The sequence below is a fragment of the Pogona vitticeps genome, chromosome 3 (assembly GCF_051106095.1).
Source record: "Pogona vitticeps strain Pit_001003342236 chromosome 3, PviZW2.1, whole genome shotgun sequence".
NCBI lineage: Eukaryota > Metazoa > Chordata > Lepidosauria > Squamata > Agamidae > Pogona > Pogona vitticeps.
In genome coordinates, this window is record NC_135785.1 from 203,718,514 (window position 1) to 203,732,957 (window position 14,444).

At 41.0% G+C, this 14,444-nt stretch overlaps 1 long non-coding RNA gene across 1 annotated transcript; it reads left to right on the forward strand.

Moving 5' to 3' along the window:
* The first annotated feature begins 7,820 nt into the window (after nt 1–7,820).
* LOC144587739 (uncharacterized) lies at nt 7,821–13,033 on the forward strand. Its single transcript, XR_013542873.1, has 2 exons — nt 7,821–11,739; nt 12,751–13,033. It is a non-coding gene; the product is annotated as an uncharacterized LOC144587739 (long non-coding RNA).
* The last annotated feature ends 1,411 nt before the right edge of the window (nt 13,034–14,444 follow it).

Consider the following 14,444-nt stretch of genomic DNA (forward strand, 5'->3'; position numbering starts at 1 on the left):
TTCGCAGAAAAAACACCCCCGGGGACATGGAAGTTTATCAGGGATGTTACTGAAATATAACCCAGCCTCTGCATCCTTGTTCTCGACAAATCAGGTTTACAACGCACAGGAGACTCTAGTATTTGCCAATGAACATATAGCCGCCTTGGGTGCCTTTAAAGACGGGATAAAAATATTAAATTTCTATATTGCAGAAACATTTCAAACTTACAGTAATCACCTAACCAGAGTATGTATTGTGGTACTCTCAGAATTAATACATTTTAAAGTTTTTTATGTTTTATAGATAAATAGTAATACAATCTTTTTTTATACTGCAGTTGCTCTAACACAATAAAAACAAACCTAGAAGTCAAGTTGGTCCAGTGAAATACAGCCATATTTATTTATAAAAAAGCAAAGAGAAAATGAGAGCTCCAGATTTTTTAAAGCCTCTCTGAGGGCTTTTAAAGTTAAGAAGCAAGACAAAAATACTCCAGCTAAATAAAGGTAAAGGTTCCCCTTGACAATTTTTGTCCAGTCGTGTCCGACCCTAGGGGGCGGCGCTCATCCCGCTCTTCAATCCATAGAACCAGCGTTTGTCCAAAGACAATCTTTCCGTGGTCACATGGCCAGTGTGATTTAGACACGGAACGCTGTTTACCTTCCCACCGAGATGGTACCTATTTATCTACTCGCATTTGCATGCTTTCGAACCCCTAGGTTGGCGGGAGCTGGGACAAGCGACAGGCGCTCACTCCGTCGCGTGGATTTGATCTTACGACTGCTTGGTCTTCTGACCCTGCAGCACAGGCTTCTGCGGTTTAGCCCACAGCGCAACCACGTCCAGATAAATAATAAACAAATAAAACCATGTTTAACACAGAATTTCATGGGTATTTCTGGGAGGCAAGGAAGTACTTCAGAATCCTAAATTTATACATTATTTTAATGTATACAGAGTTACATTGTTGTTGTTTAGTTGTTAACTCTTGTCCAACTCTTTGTGACCCCATAGACCATAGCACGCCAGGCCCTCCTGTCCTGCACTGCCTCCCAGAGTCTGGCCAAATTCATGTTGGTAGATTTGGTGACACTGTCCAACCATCTCATCCTCTGTTGTCCCCTTCTCTTGCCTTCACGCTTTCCCAACGTCAGGGTCTTTTCCTAGGAGTCTTCTCTTCTCATGAGATGGCCAAAGTATTGGAGCCTTTGGCATCTGTCCTCCCAGTGAGCAATCAGGGTGGATTTCCTTTAGAATGGATAGGTTTGTTCTTGCAGTCCAGGAAACTCTCAAGAGTCTCCTCCAGCACCACAATTCAAAGGCATCAATTCTTCGGCGATTAGCTTTCTCCTGGGGGAAATTCATGAACCCTCTTGCCACCATCCTATGCAATGGAGAATATGTGCCTTATTTTGGATTGCAGCTTCCATTATTCTGCACTATTGACTGCTGACTGGAGCTCATAGGACTTGCTGTTGAACAACATCTGGAGGACCACAGTTTTCCCCACCCCTGCTGTATGCTATCAAGAAGCTTTAAAATACTCTATGACAAAAGTCTTGCTACACTGGCACTACAAATGGCTTTTGGACTGAGGGGAGGCTCATCCGTAAATTTCAGGATTTCTCTGGTCTAGTAATATGTTTCTTATGTCTGATAGAACACAAAATACACCATCTGCTTCAGTGTATCAGTGGGACATTTATTAAGGGGGCTGTTCCACCAATGAAGATACATCAGTAGGCAGCACAGGATAGAAGTATACAGTATTGACATTGCTTTGATGATACAACTGATGGTGCTCAAGAAAATTTCCACCCAGAGTCGAGGTAAGGGGGAAGAGACAGTTTGATAGCCAGCCTGCTGAAGTTGCCATAACCAAGTGAGGATAACAACCAATCACAGTGCCACCAGTATGTATACTGAACCCATGGAGAAAGTGTATCTTCCCCCTTTCTTCTTTTACGTGATATGCTCATAAAACACACGGAGATCCGAACCCCTGCTTATACGTTTGTTTTTTTAATATTTTATTTTTAACAAAGGGTAACAGGAAGGAAAAAGGGATTGAGGTTAAAGGGAAGAGGAGAAACAATGGCATACTAATATCCATTCTACACATATTGCCATATCAACATTCCAAATTACTCTTTTTGCTATTTACTGCCTTCCAGATTTAAGTTCTCATTCTAATGCATGTTCTTCAAGCGATGTCTAATGACTCAAACCATTTGTAGAATAAGTCCCATCTTTCAGTTGCCTTTTGTAGAGGACAGTCCTTCATCACTTCTGATAAAATGTCCATTTCCGCTGTTTCCCGTATCTTCTCTATGAGATCTTCTTGTTTCGGTACCATTGGACTTTTCCAATTTTTGGCATAAAGAATTCTAGCTGCAGTGACTATATATATAACTATATACTTCTTTTCCTTATCTATGTTATCAGGTATCATACTCAATAAAAACAGTTCTGGGGTTAGTGGAACCTTACAAAGCAATATTTGTTGCAGCACAGCATGTACTCTTTTCCAATACTGTTTCGCTACTCTACATGGCCACCACATATGGTAATAGCTTCCCACATGCGCTTCACATTTCCAACACACATTTGATACATCTGTATACATCTTTGACAATTTTTCTGGAGTCATATGCCACGTTTAATATGGGGCTTCAGGAAACTTTAAAAAGCAGAAACATTATTGACAGCTATGCCACTGTCAGTGATGGAGTGGGGTTCTCTGCTTTGACATCTTGACTCTGATGTGATATGCAGGGATTTGTGTCATCACAGCAGTAGCACATAGCTCATAGTTCATGGGATACTCAGTGTGGGTGGGTGGTACATTGTCAGCTTAATTCCTCAACTGGGTACTCTGGGGGTGTTCTGTCATTTTCCTGCCCATTGGTATTTTGTGCTTGTGTGGGGTTTTCTCTTCCTGAGCATACAATGGGATACAACAGCTACATTGCCAGCAGAGCAGCACTATACATCTGATCCTGGCATAATTAGTTACAGACCTCTAGGACGGCTCTGCCTAATATTTTAAGAGATCTCAGTTTTTCAGACTTGCACTTTCCTTGTTCTCTTACATATAGTATCCCCTCACACAACCAAGTATAGAAACCCTTACAATATACATAGTTTGTAGGTCCACAACACACCAAGCGTAGTAACTACAAAAATTGCTTTTATAAGGAATATCTGTACACAAATTGAATACATGTTTGTTTTATTAGTCTAACATAGCATGATTGTGGTGTTCTATAACTTTTATGTAGCAAATGGCCACATTGTATTCAATGGTTCCTGAATTCTGAAAAGGCCCTACCTACATCCCATAACCACTCCCTGTATAATAAACCTGAAACCCTCCACAGCACTCTTAAAATTTTGACATTAAAAAACTATTTTGCCATCTCAGAATGTTCAGAGACATAATTAACTTTGACATTGCGAGATGGTACTGTAACTCCCACTCCCAGAATGTAAAGGAAGTTCTCTCTTGGGTTTTCTCTCTGGAGTTGTCCCCAGAACAACACTGGCTTGTGTTGGCATAGATCAGGTCATGTCTCCTTGGAAACAGAAAAAAATATATAAACATGTGTGGACACTGAAATTCCAAGTTTAACTCCATAATTGACCATTGGGTTTACTGTACATTGGTTTAAGTCTTGACCTTATGGTATAAATAACAAGAGCAAGCCTACAGGGCAAAAGGTTTGTTATCCTTAGACCTTTTCTCATGCCTTTTTTTTTTTTTTTTTTTTTTTTTTGTCCACATGGTGAACCTTGCTTACTGGTAACGTAGTCCTGCCAGGGAAAAGGGAACAAGGGATATTGTTCTTTTGCACAATTATGCAATTTTCCACGCAGGTTTTTTTAAAAAAACACCCCAGTGCATGCACTTTTACAAAATCAATTAACATAGCTTTTGTATGTTTTATCTGCACCTTTTTTTGTTAAAAAAACCTCACCTGTATCTGTTTTAATCTTTTTGTGAGCTGCCTTGCATTCCAGTCTGAGAGAAAAGTGGGATATAAATAAAATCAAAGAAAGAATAAAATAAAATAATGAGGAAGGTGGTAGAGAAAGAGCCATATTCTTGGAAGAATCAAACCAACTTTCACAAACATTCCTTCTTTCCTGTGTTTTACCTATATGTTACAACACTAATCTTTTGTTCTAGCAAGAGTAGTCTATCTATATGACAGATTAGGTATTTGCCCAGACTTACAGAAACCGTCAGAAAACCAGTTGCTGAGAATCCCAGTCTGCTATATACTCACTTGGCCATTTCGCCAGTCAGGCAAAGGACAGTACTGTATTGTAATCAAACTTTCTGGTTGCTAAGCAATCCCCAGGTGGTTAGGGATTAACAGCTCCCTTCTCAGCTTGGGTAACCCACCCATCGTGAAATCTCCATGCTTCAATCCCCCTGCATAAAAACACTTTCCAGTGTTTAACAGATGGAAACAGGTAGGACTAAAAAGTCTATAGCAGTATTTTTCATATTTAGTGCTAGAAGAATCCACACAATACAATTGAAGTAATTCATGCTGATTAAAAAAAGGGTTTTATATGCATTTCCTTGTTTTGCCTAAAATTTGTTCCATTTAAATTTTAGTTCACTTCTAAAGTACACTTCTACTGTGGCCTTGGACTGCTCTATTCATTGAACTCCATGGTGATCTAGTCTTTGTAATCTTCCGTTTGCAGGCCTCCTGTGTTTTTTCTTTCTTTTTCTTCCTTCTCACCAGTTCAGGAAACAGCTATACAAAGCCTTTTAATTGCAAGCAGTAGGAATCCCTTATTGAAAAGCACCCTTATAGAACTTGTTTTGTTTGTTTTGTTTTGTTTTTGCACGACTGTTGATAACAAGAATAAAGATGTTAAATAAAGAGGTACAGGAGATGTAGAATCTGATGGGGACCTTGGTCGAAGATGTGATAATCATCATTGGCATATACAAAGTGTGCAGTCAGACAGCATTTAGTCCACTGTTTTGGATGGTGCAGGGAGAGGATACTTTGCTCCTTTTCCAGCAATCACATGCTGGAGCAAACCAATTCACACACATACACCTAAAGTGTTCCTACTCATAACTTTCTGGGCTTTTGTCATGGCTTCTACTTTTTTGATGCAGGGAAGATTGCTGTCTTTTGGTTCATTTCCAGCATATGTGATCACTGAAAATAAACAGAAAGCAAGCCTTTTGGCTGTCATGGCTCTTTCCTGGGATTTTCTGATATAATGAAGTGGTTTAAGAAAAGAGCCACTTCAGGATATTGGCTAATTAAAAACTTCTGCTCCCTGGTGGAGGGACAGAGGAAGTAAAAAATTATATGAGACTCTATTAGGGCAGCATAGATGCACTGCATCACTGATAAAAAAAATTAATAAAACCTTTGCCTTGCTTTGAAGGGCTGGTTTTAAAAATGCATAGAAGTGCTTATAAAGATAGATGTTGTTATCTGCTGCCAAGTCACTTCTGACTTATGACAATTGTATGAATTTCCAAAATGTCCTGTACTCAACAGCCATGCTCAGTTCTTGTAAACCCAAGCCTGTGACTTCCTTTAGAGTAAATCCATCTTGTATTTGTTTTTTTTCTCTTTTTCCACTGCCTTCAGTGTTTCCCAGCATCATTGTCTTTTCCAGAGAATCCTGAACCTGTGATGTGCTCAAAGTACGGCAACGTCAGCTTCAACATTTTTACCTCCAGAGATAGTTCAGACTTGATTTGATCTAGGACCAACTTGTTTGTCTTTCTAGCAGCCCTGGGTATCCATCTCCAAGGCAATCCTCCAGCACCACATTTCAACCAAATAAACTTTTTTCTCTTTCAGCTTTTTTTTTATTGTCCAGCTTTCACATCCATACATGGTGATGGGGAATACAATAGTATGGATGATTGTGGTCTTCATCTCCAGTGACACATCCTTACACTTGGTGATGTTTTCTATTTTCTTCATTGCTGTCCTTCTGAGTCTCAGTCTTCTTCTAATTTCTTGGCTACAGTCTCCATTCGGATTTATGAATGAATCAAGGTACAGGTATATAAAATATCTAACTATTTAAAGTTCTTCACTGTCAGCATTAAAGTTGTGTAGTTTTTCTATAGTCATGATTTTGTCTTCTTAATCTTCAATTGCAGTCCTGCTTTCGCACATTCTTCCTCCTCCTCCAACAGGTGCCCACTCAGAAGAGGAGACAGGGTAGGGAAGCCCACACCGCTGCCTTTGAGTGAGCAGTTGCTGGAAGAGGCGGAGAAGGGAAGTGTGCATTGCAATTGATGAGTGGGCAGTCATGCTGAGGAGGGGGGGGAGGGAAATGTGCTTCGCCCAGTGAATGGGTGAACATGCAGGGGAGTGTGCATCACCAGCAGAATACCTGTGCAGGTGCCACGCCAAACCCCTGAGCTGCGGTTCGTAGCCATCTCTAATTCTAATAAGTAAATTAATTAGGTATGGGCTGGCTAGAACAACTGTCAGCTAAATCTGGAGTCCCTAACCCTGGTCTGCGGTCCGGTGCCAGTCCGTGGACTTCGTTGAACTGGGCCCTGGACACGGATGTCCAACCCCCCCCCCCCGCACGCATGCACAGTGGGTACGTCACGCTCGTGGAGGGATTTGTCGTGCTCGCAGGTGGGCGTGTCATAGTTTGTGAAGCAAAGTACGACACGCCCACCCATGAGTACAGCACCCTGCCCACGAGTGTGACACGCCCACCCGCAAGCGCAGGAGTGTCCCACCCTCCCTGCGCACGGAGCTCGCACCCCCCAACTGGTCTGCAGTCCCAAAAACGTTGGGGACTGCTGAGCTAGTTACACAGTTGGTTCCAGAATCGTACTCAGAGTGTTTATCAATCGCTCCACCTCAAATAGGGAGGAAGTAAAAAATTGGGTAGCACAAGACTCATTACTGGACGCAGTAATCGTCAGCATTTTTATTAATAACTTGTATGCATTGAGTAGGGAGTTGGACTTGATGGCCTTATAGGCCCCTTCCACCTCTATTATTCTTACGATTCTACAATGATATTTTACAAGAATACAAGAACACTTAAGCCACAATCCTGCTCATCCATATTTGGGCATAGGCACCATTACATGCAATAGAATTTTTTATTTTATATATAAAATGCTCCTGCAGTTGTTTCTTGATTGAGGAGACCTACAAGGATTGGTATAAAGGGCTGTGGTGCAACTTAACAAATACAGGTTCAGGCTGTAAAGGGATATTGAGATGAGGGGAATGTAATGGTAGCTTTCAATAGGCAGATTTAACTCTCTTATCTCAATCATCTGTGACTTCATCAGTGTGGATAGTCCCTGAATTAGTGAAGATTGTAAATATGTAAATATTCCATATATGGACAGTTTGTTGTGTTTGTCATGAACATCCTTCTGCTGATGAAACTCTAAGATATGCTAGCCCATGAATGAGAGACACATAGTCCACCTCTGTAACTGTGCCAGAAGTCTTACCAGCCTGGTTCAACAGGTAAGAGTGAACATCCTATCAGCACGGTCATTGAGATCCTAAGATGGCCTTTGTACCAAGATGAGGTTACAGAGTAGGACTTTGTGGAGGAAGTCTTTCTTTCAAGGAAGAAAAACAAGCAATTGCACAGTACGTTGTACAGTCTGAAGGAACTGAGTTATTAATTCTAGTTATTTTAATGAAAACTGCAAGGAGTTTCATGTTGAGTTATCTGTCTTCTCTTCACAGTTTATAGACCACATATGCTGAAAACAACCATCACCAAAGTAAGGCATGTAATTTCTTTAGATTTTCTTGTCTACAGTATGTAGCATCACTAGAAACAAAGGGGAGTAAATGTATGCTGGCTGTAGCATTGTGTTTATGCTACACAGGATTGCTTGCTATGTGCCACCTCTTTGGCTACACTCCTCAAACTGAGTAAGAGAAGAATCAAAGTTTATGACATAATCCTCCTCTCACTTGGCTTGAGGATTGCATCCAAATAAATTAATAGATTAACAATTCCTCTGTCTCAGAGGAAAGGAGTAGTCTAGTACTGTGCAGATATTTTCAGAACCTTCTAGAACACTGCCATAGAAGTTGCATTTTAGCTGTTCCTATATTTCCTAAAGGGGTTATTCAAGACCGGCGGCTCATTCCAAAAATATGGGGGGGGGTTGTTGCTCCCTTGTTTCAGTCAATAGCTCTGGCTATAGAATATGCAAAGTTGTTTTATGCTGCCCTATAAATATAAAAGTAGCATGCTAGGAAACATGTTCCAGGACTGTGTTTAAGGCAACATGAGCCAGGGTGTTTATATCCTGGAATGCTTGTCAGATTCATATAGGTATGTGATAACTAATGTGGGAACCTTCGGTCTGATCCAGCAAGGTTCTGTTACATGTCATGTACTGTAATTACAATTAACTGGCTGGCAAACACAGGTCAGGCAGCAGCAAGGACAAGCTGGGAATATGTTACGAAACAAAAAAGCAAATACAAAAAACGTATAGTATGAATTCTGCAAGACAGAAGAATCTTTATTTTAAAGGCATGTCACAAACTCTCAAGAGATGTGGTGGCGCTGCGGGTTAAACTGCTGAAGCTTCTGTGCTGCAAGGTCAGAAGACCTGCAGTTGTAAAATTGAATCCACGTGACGGAGTGAGCCCCTGTTGCTTGTCCCAGCTCCCACCAACCTAGCGGTTTGAAAGCATGCAAAAATGCAAGTAGATAAATAGGTACCACCTCAGTGGGAAGGTAAATGGTGTTCCGTGTGTAGTCACGCTGGCCATGTGACCATGGAGGATTGTCTGTGGACAAACGCTAGCTCTATGGGTTGGAAACAGAGATGAGCACCGCTGCCTAGAGTCGGACACGACTGGACAAAATTCTCAAGGGGAACCTTTCCTTTTTTTTACACAAACTCTCAAAGCAGTCATCACTATACCCTTGCATTTGCCAGGCTAGGAGAAAACAGCCAATGGGCAAAATGTAATGATGGATAGCATGCTCACACTGCAACAAAATGTAATATTTTGTAATATTTTATATACAGTGGTGCCTCGCAATACGACATTAATTCGTTCCAGCGAAATCGCTGTAAAACGAAAATGTTGTGATGCGATTTTAAAAAGCCCGTAGAAATGCATTAAAACCCAATTAATGCGTTCCTAGGGGCTTGAAATTCACAGTCAAGTGAAGATCCTCCATAGCGCGGCCATTTACGCTGCCCGTGCAGCAAGGAATCCATCCCAGAAAACAGCGGGGGGCCATTTTGAAACTGCCGATCAGCTGTTTTAAAATCGTCGTTTTGCGAGAATCGGTTCCCGAAGCAGGGAACTGATCAGCGCAAAGCGAAATTCCCCCATAGGGAACATCATTTTGCAATTGCTTTTGCGATCGCAAAAACATAGACGTCTAGCGATTTCGTCGTCAAACAGAGCACCCGTTAAGCGATGCACCACTGTATTTTGTAATATAATATATTTGTAACAATATAATAAACAATATATTTTATATAATAATTTTATGAAATATAATAATGATTAGCTATATGTATGTTTGTTTGTTTGTTTGTTTTATTTCTATGCTACCTTTCTCCCAGTCAGGAGATATTATATGTGAGTTAAATTATTTAATTTTTTTAAATAGACAGGACATTATTTAAAACATAAATAATGTAATAATATTCTATTCTATTTTATTGTTCAATATTTTACCAGTGAAAGAAACAGCATGAAAATAATTGCAAAATTCCACTTAGTCTTGGAATCACTTTTCCAGACTACTGTCTCAGGCTACATGTGAGTAAGTGGTGTGTGAGAACAGTTCTGTATGGGAGGCATGCAGGAGGATGAGAGGGAGGTAATAATTACTGTAAGTATGTTGCTGAGGAAAGGGGGGAAATGACATTGTGCTATCTTTATTCCTAAGATTTTGTCTCTGCGTGCAATAGCAGACAATACCAAAAACAAGACATAAAAATCAAAATCAAAAACATTGTGGCGCCTTAAAGACTTTTATGTGAGCTTTCATAGATCAAGTCTACTTCCTAAAACAGTCTCTACAGATTAAATGAACTTCAGGCTAGGGACTAAATTAGAACATTTATCTAACTCTGTCAAATTTGACATTAGGTCAGATCTGTACTTAAATTGGTTCATGTTCTATCCAATGTGCTCTTAAAACAGTTGCAATTTCTTCCCTTTGACCAGTGATGATTTTTAAAAGTAAATAAGTGAACCTTATTTGAAAGAGATTTTTTGCCAGGAAAACAAAAACAAAGAACTAGGTGCAAACAAAGTAATGCTGCCGATGGCTAATACAGTAATAACTTAGTTTAAAGGACTTCTATTCATTGCTGTAGTCATTTGTCCCTTAATAATACAGATGGAAAAGGCTTTATACTTCTGCCTATCTAGGTTTACTTATTTTTGCATTCTGTTTGTGCTATATGCTAATCTAGAAAATGCTACTATCCATATATGCATATAGGTCAAATAAGCAGGGGGAAATATGCAGCCGTGTTCTCCTTTCTCAATTTTAAACCAATCAGTTGTTCCATATCCAGTTCTAACTGTTGCTTCCTGTCCCACGTATAGATTTCTCAGGAGATGGATAAGGTGGTCAGGCACACCCATTTCTTTTAGGACTTGCCATAGTTTGCTGTGGTCCACACAGTCAAAGGCTTTTGCGTAGTCAATGAAGCAGAAGTAGATGTTTTTCTGGAACTCTCTGGCTTTCTCCATAATCCAGCACATGTCAGCAATTTGGTCTCTAGTTCCTCTGCCCCTTCGAAATCCAGCTTGTACTTCTGGGAGTTCTCGGTCCACATACTGCTGAAGCCTACCTTGGAGGATTTTGAGCATAACCTTGTGTGAAATGAGTGCAATTGTATGGTAGTTGGAGCATTCTTTGGCACTGCCCTTCTTTGGTATTGGGATGTAGTCTGATCTTTCTTTGGTATGGTTTTTGTTGCTGTCTCCTGTACAGTGTTACGAGCCACCATCCATAATTCTTCAGGCACTCTGTCCACCAAATCAAGTTCCTTAAATCTGTTCTTCACTTCCACTGTGTATTCCACTGGAAGGTCAGATCCTGAAGCTGAGGCTCCAATACTTTGGCCATCTCATGAGAAGAGAAGACTCCCTGGAAAAGACGCTAGAGGCTGGGAAAGTGTGAAGGCAAGAGGAAAAAAGCCACCCAGAGACCTTTGAGTAGTGTGGGCGGCATATAAATTTAATAAATAAATAAAAGACCCTGATGTTGAGAAAGTGTGAAGGCAGGAGGAGGAGGGGACGACAGAAGATGAGATGGTTGGACAGTGTCATTGAAGCTACCAACATGACTTTGACCCAACTCCGGGAGGCAGTGGAAGACAGGAGGGCCTGGCGTGCTCTGGTCCATGGGGTCACAAAGAGTCAGACACGACTAAACGACTAAACAGCAATACTGACTGGGAGTTTCTGGGAGTGGTACTCTAGAGTCTAAGAAGATAAATTTTCCCAGTTCTACAACTGTATGATTTGGTCTTACCTGTGTGATATCTCTGAACAAGTGAGCTATAGTCTACAAAAGCTTATGCCAAATAACACATGAAACTTCAGGGTGTCTTATAAGACTTTATAAGTCTGTTTTTCCCTATATGATATGGATAAATGAGCAACAGGCATTTTTTTTCTGAAAGATTTGTGTATCTTAAGAAATATCCTTGTAAGAGGAGGGAATACATATTTGATTTAATATCTCATTGGACCCTGATGTCTCAGGTGTGTGGCTCTGAATGATTTACATTTATTTTTATTTATTTTATGTTTTTTGGACTTCTACCTCGCCCATCTAGACCAAAGGTCTACTTTGGGTGGCATTACAAATTTAGCTGGGAAATACATGTCTGAAGGGATAATGCTGTAACAGGAGGAAGCACATGTGATTTCTAGAAAAAGAAAGTAAATGAAAATTAAATTAAAAATAAGTTAAATGAAGGAAAGTTTTCTGCTCCTCCTTGTTGCAGCCACTTGATGGGTCAGGTTGTTCTCCTGAGTAATATGGAATGGGGGCTTGCAGGTTTACTGGGAAAGGAAGGAATCGCCTCAAGTTAGATTTCGATCTCTAGATAAGCTCCCTTACAGTTGGGAGTGGAGGAGTTTAAAAGTAACATTTCCAACCACACAGATGCCTTGTCAGCCCTCTATCCCGTTCCAGAAAAGCCAAACACGAATCTTCAGAATGAGCAGTTGCTATACAGTAGTTAGTGACTCTGCTGTTTATGAGTCCCAGAGCGTCGTCATACCATTGCTCAGTTACAGATGACTCCTCAATAATAACTTTTCAAGCTCCGAACTAGTTATACAATTATGTTGATCCCTATTAATCTCTTTCTCTCAAAAGTCACATGTGCTGTCAGCTCATGGCCCTTTCTTCAGCAGATCTGGCTCTTTGTATTTAAATCTTATTAGAACTCTATCAACGGATTCTATGGAATTAGAAAAGGAAGGAATCTGTAAAGATAGATGTGAGCTGAGCTTTTGATTATAGTGATCAAAACAGGAAAGAGAGTTCAAATGGTCAATGGAATTTTCCTGCATGTGTATGTTTTGTGTGAAGCACCAATACACCATGCAGATTATTGAATTGAAAGGCAAGCAACAAAATGTCATCAGCTTAAGAACTCTGGGTGATAAGGCTGGAAATGATCTTGTGCTGCTGAATATGATGCATATATTTATTCACAAAGATGAAATAATAGAGTAAATGCTTTTACTTTGTCCCTTTTCCAGGTCTTTACCATTTCATACTTCCTAATATCGCCTGCATTGTATGACATCCTAAATACAGCATGCTAATAGTATTACTAGCCCTGGAGGATTGTATTACAGCAAGGAAACTGTTTAAACAATATTAATATGTCAACAGATTCCTTTTAATGTTTTTGAAATAAAAATCAAAGATTTTCTAACAATGAAGCTTTTGCTTAAGATCATATGAGACATGATGCAGAAAATCTGTAATGAGGATCTACAATACATGTTTTGTTATTTTGTTTGTTTTTAAAACTTCAAACACATAGCCATTATGGAGACTGCCTTGGTTGCCCTGTACGATTACCTTTATCAAGAGAGAGACAGGGAGAGTGTGACCCTGTTGAAACAGGACCTCTCAGCGGCTTTCAACACCATCGACTATGGTGTCCTTTTGGATAGGCTGGCTGGGTTGGGAGTTGGGGGCACTGTTCTACAGTGGTTCCGCTCCTTCCTGGCTGACCGTGTCCAGAGGGTGGTGCTGGGGGACAGTTGCTCTGTCCCATGGCGTTTATGTCATGGAGTTCCTCAGGGCTCAATACTGTCCCCCATGCTGTTTAACATCTACATAAAACCGCTGGGAGAGGTCATCAGGAGGTTTGGGCTGAAGAGTCAACAATATGCTGACGATACTCAGCTCTTTCTCTCGTTTTCCACCAATCCAGGTGAGGCGATTTCTGTACTGAACTCATGTCTAGACCTGATAATGGATTGGATGAGGGTTAATAAATTGAAACTCAATCCAGACAAGACGGAAGTGCTGTTAGTGGGTGCTTCGCTGGACAGGCTGGAGGGCCATTTCCCTGCCCTGAACGGAGTTACACTCCCCCTAAGGGACAGGGTCCGCAGCCTGGGGGTGCTCCTTGACCCCAGTCTAACTCTGGAAGCCCAGGTGGACTCGGTGGCCAAGGTTGCCTTACTTCAGCTGCAGAAAGTATGCCAGCTACGGCCCTACCTGGACGAGCGGAGTCTCATGACAGTTATACATGCACTGGTAACATCTTGCATAGATTATTGCAATGTGCTCTACGTGGGGCTGCCTTTGAAGATGGCCTGGTGACTGCAACTGGTCCAGAATCAAGTTGCGCAGCTGGTGAGTGGTGGGGCTGCTAGGGGACGTATCAAGCCGATTCTGCTTAAATTACATTGGCTACCAGTTGCTGCCCGGGCCCAATTCAAAGTGCTTGTTTTGACATATAAAGCCCTAAACGACTTGGGCCCTGGATACCTGAAGGACGGCATCCTTCCCTATGAACCTACCCAGAAGTTAAGATCTAGCCAGGGGCCCTTTTGAAAGAGCCGTCCCTCAAGGAGGTAAGAGGGACGGCTTGTAGACAAAGGGCCTTTTCTGCAGCTGCCCCCAGACTATGGAACGCCCTCCTGACTGAGATTCGTCTGGCGGCGCCGTGGATGACATTTCGGCGCTAGGTCAAAACCTTCCTGTTCCAGAAGGTTTTTAATTGAAATAATATCAACTGTGGGTCCTGATGGCAATTTTTAGAGCATATATTTTAATTGTATTTTAATTGTCTTATCTTTTTATTGTATTTTAATTGTTGTAAGCCACCCAGAGACCTTTGGGTAGTGTGGACGGCATATAAGTTAAATAAAATAAAATAAAATAAATTATTTTGGGGAAATGGCTTGAGGGAGGAGGATGTAATTCTTACCTA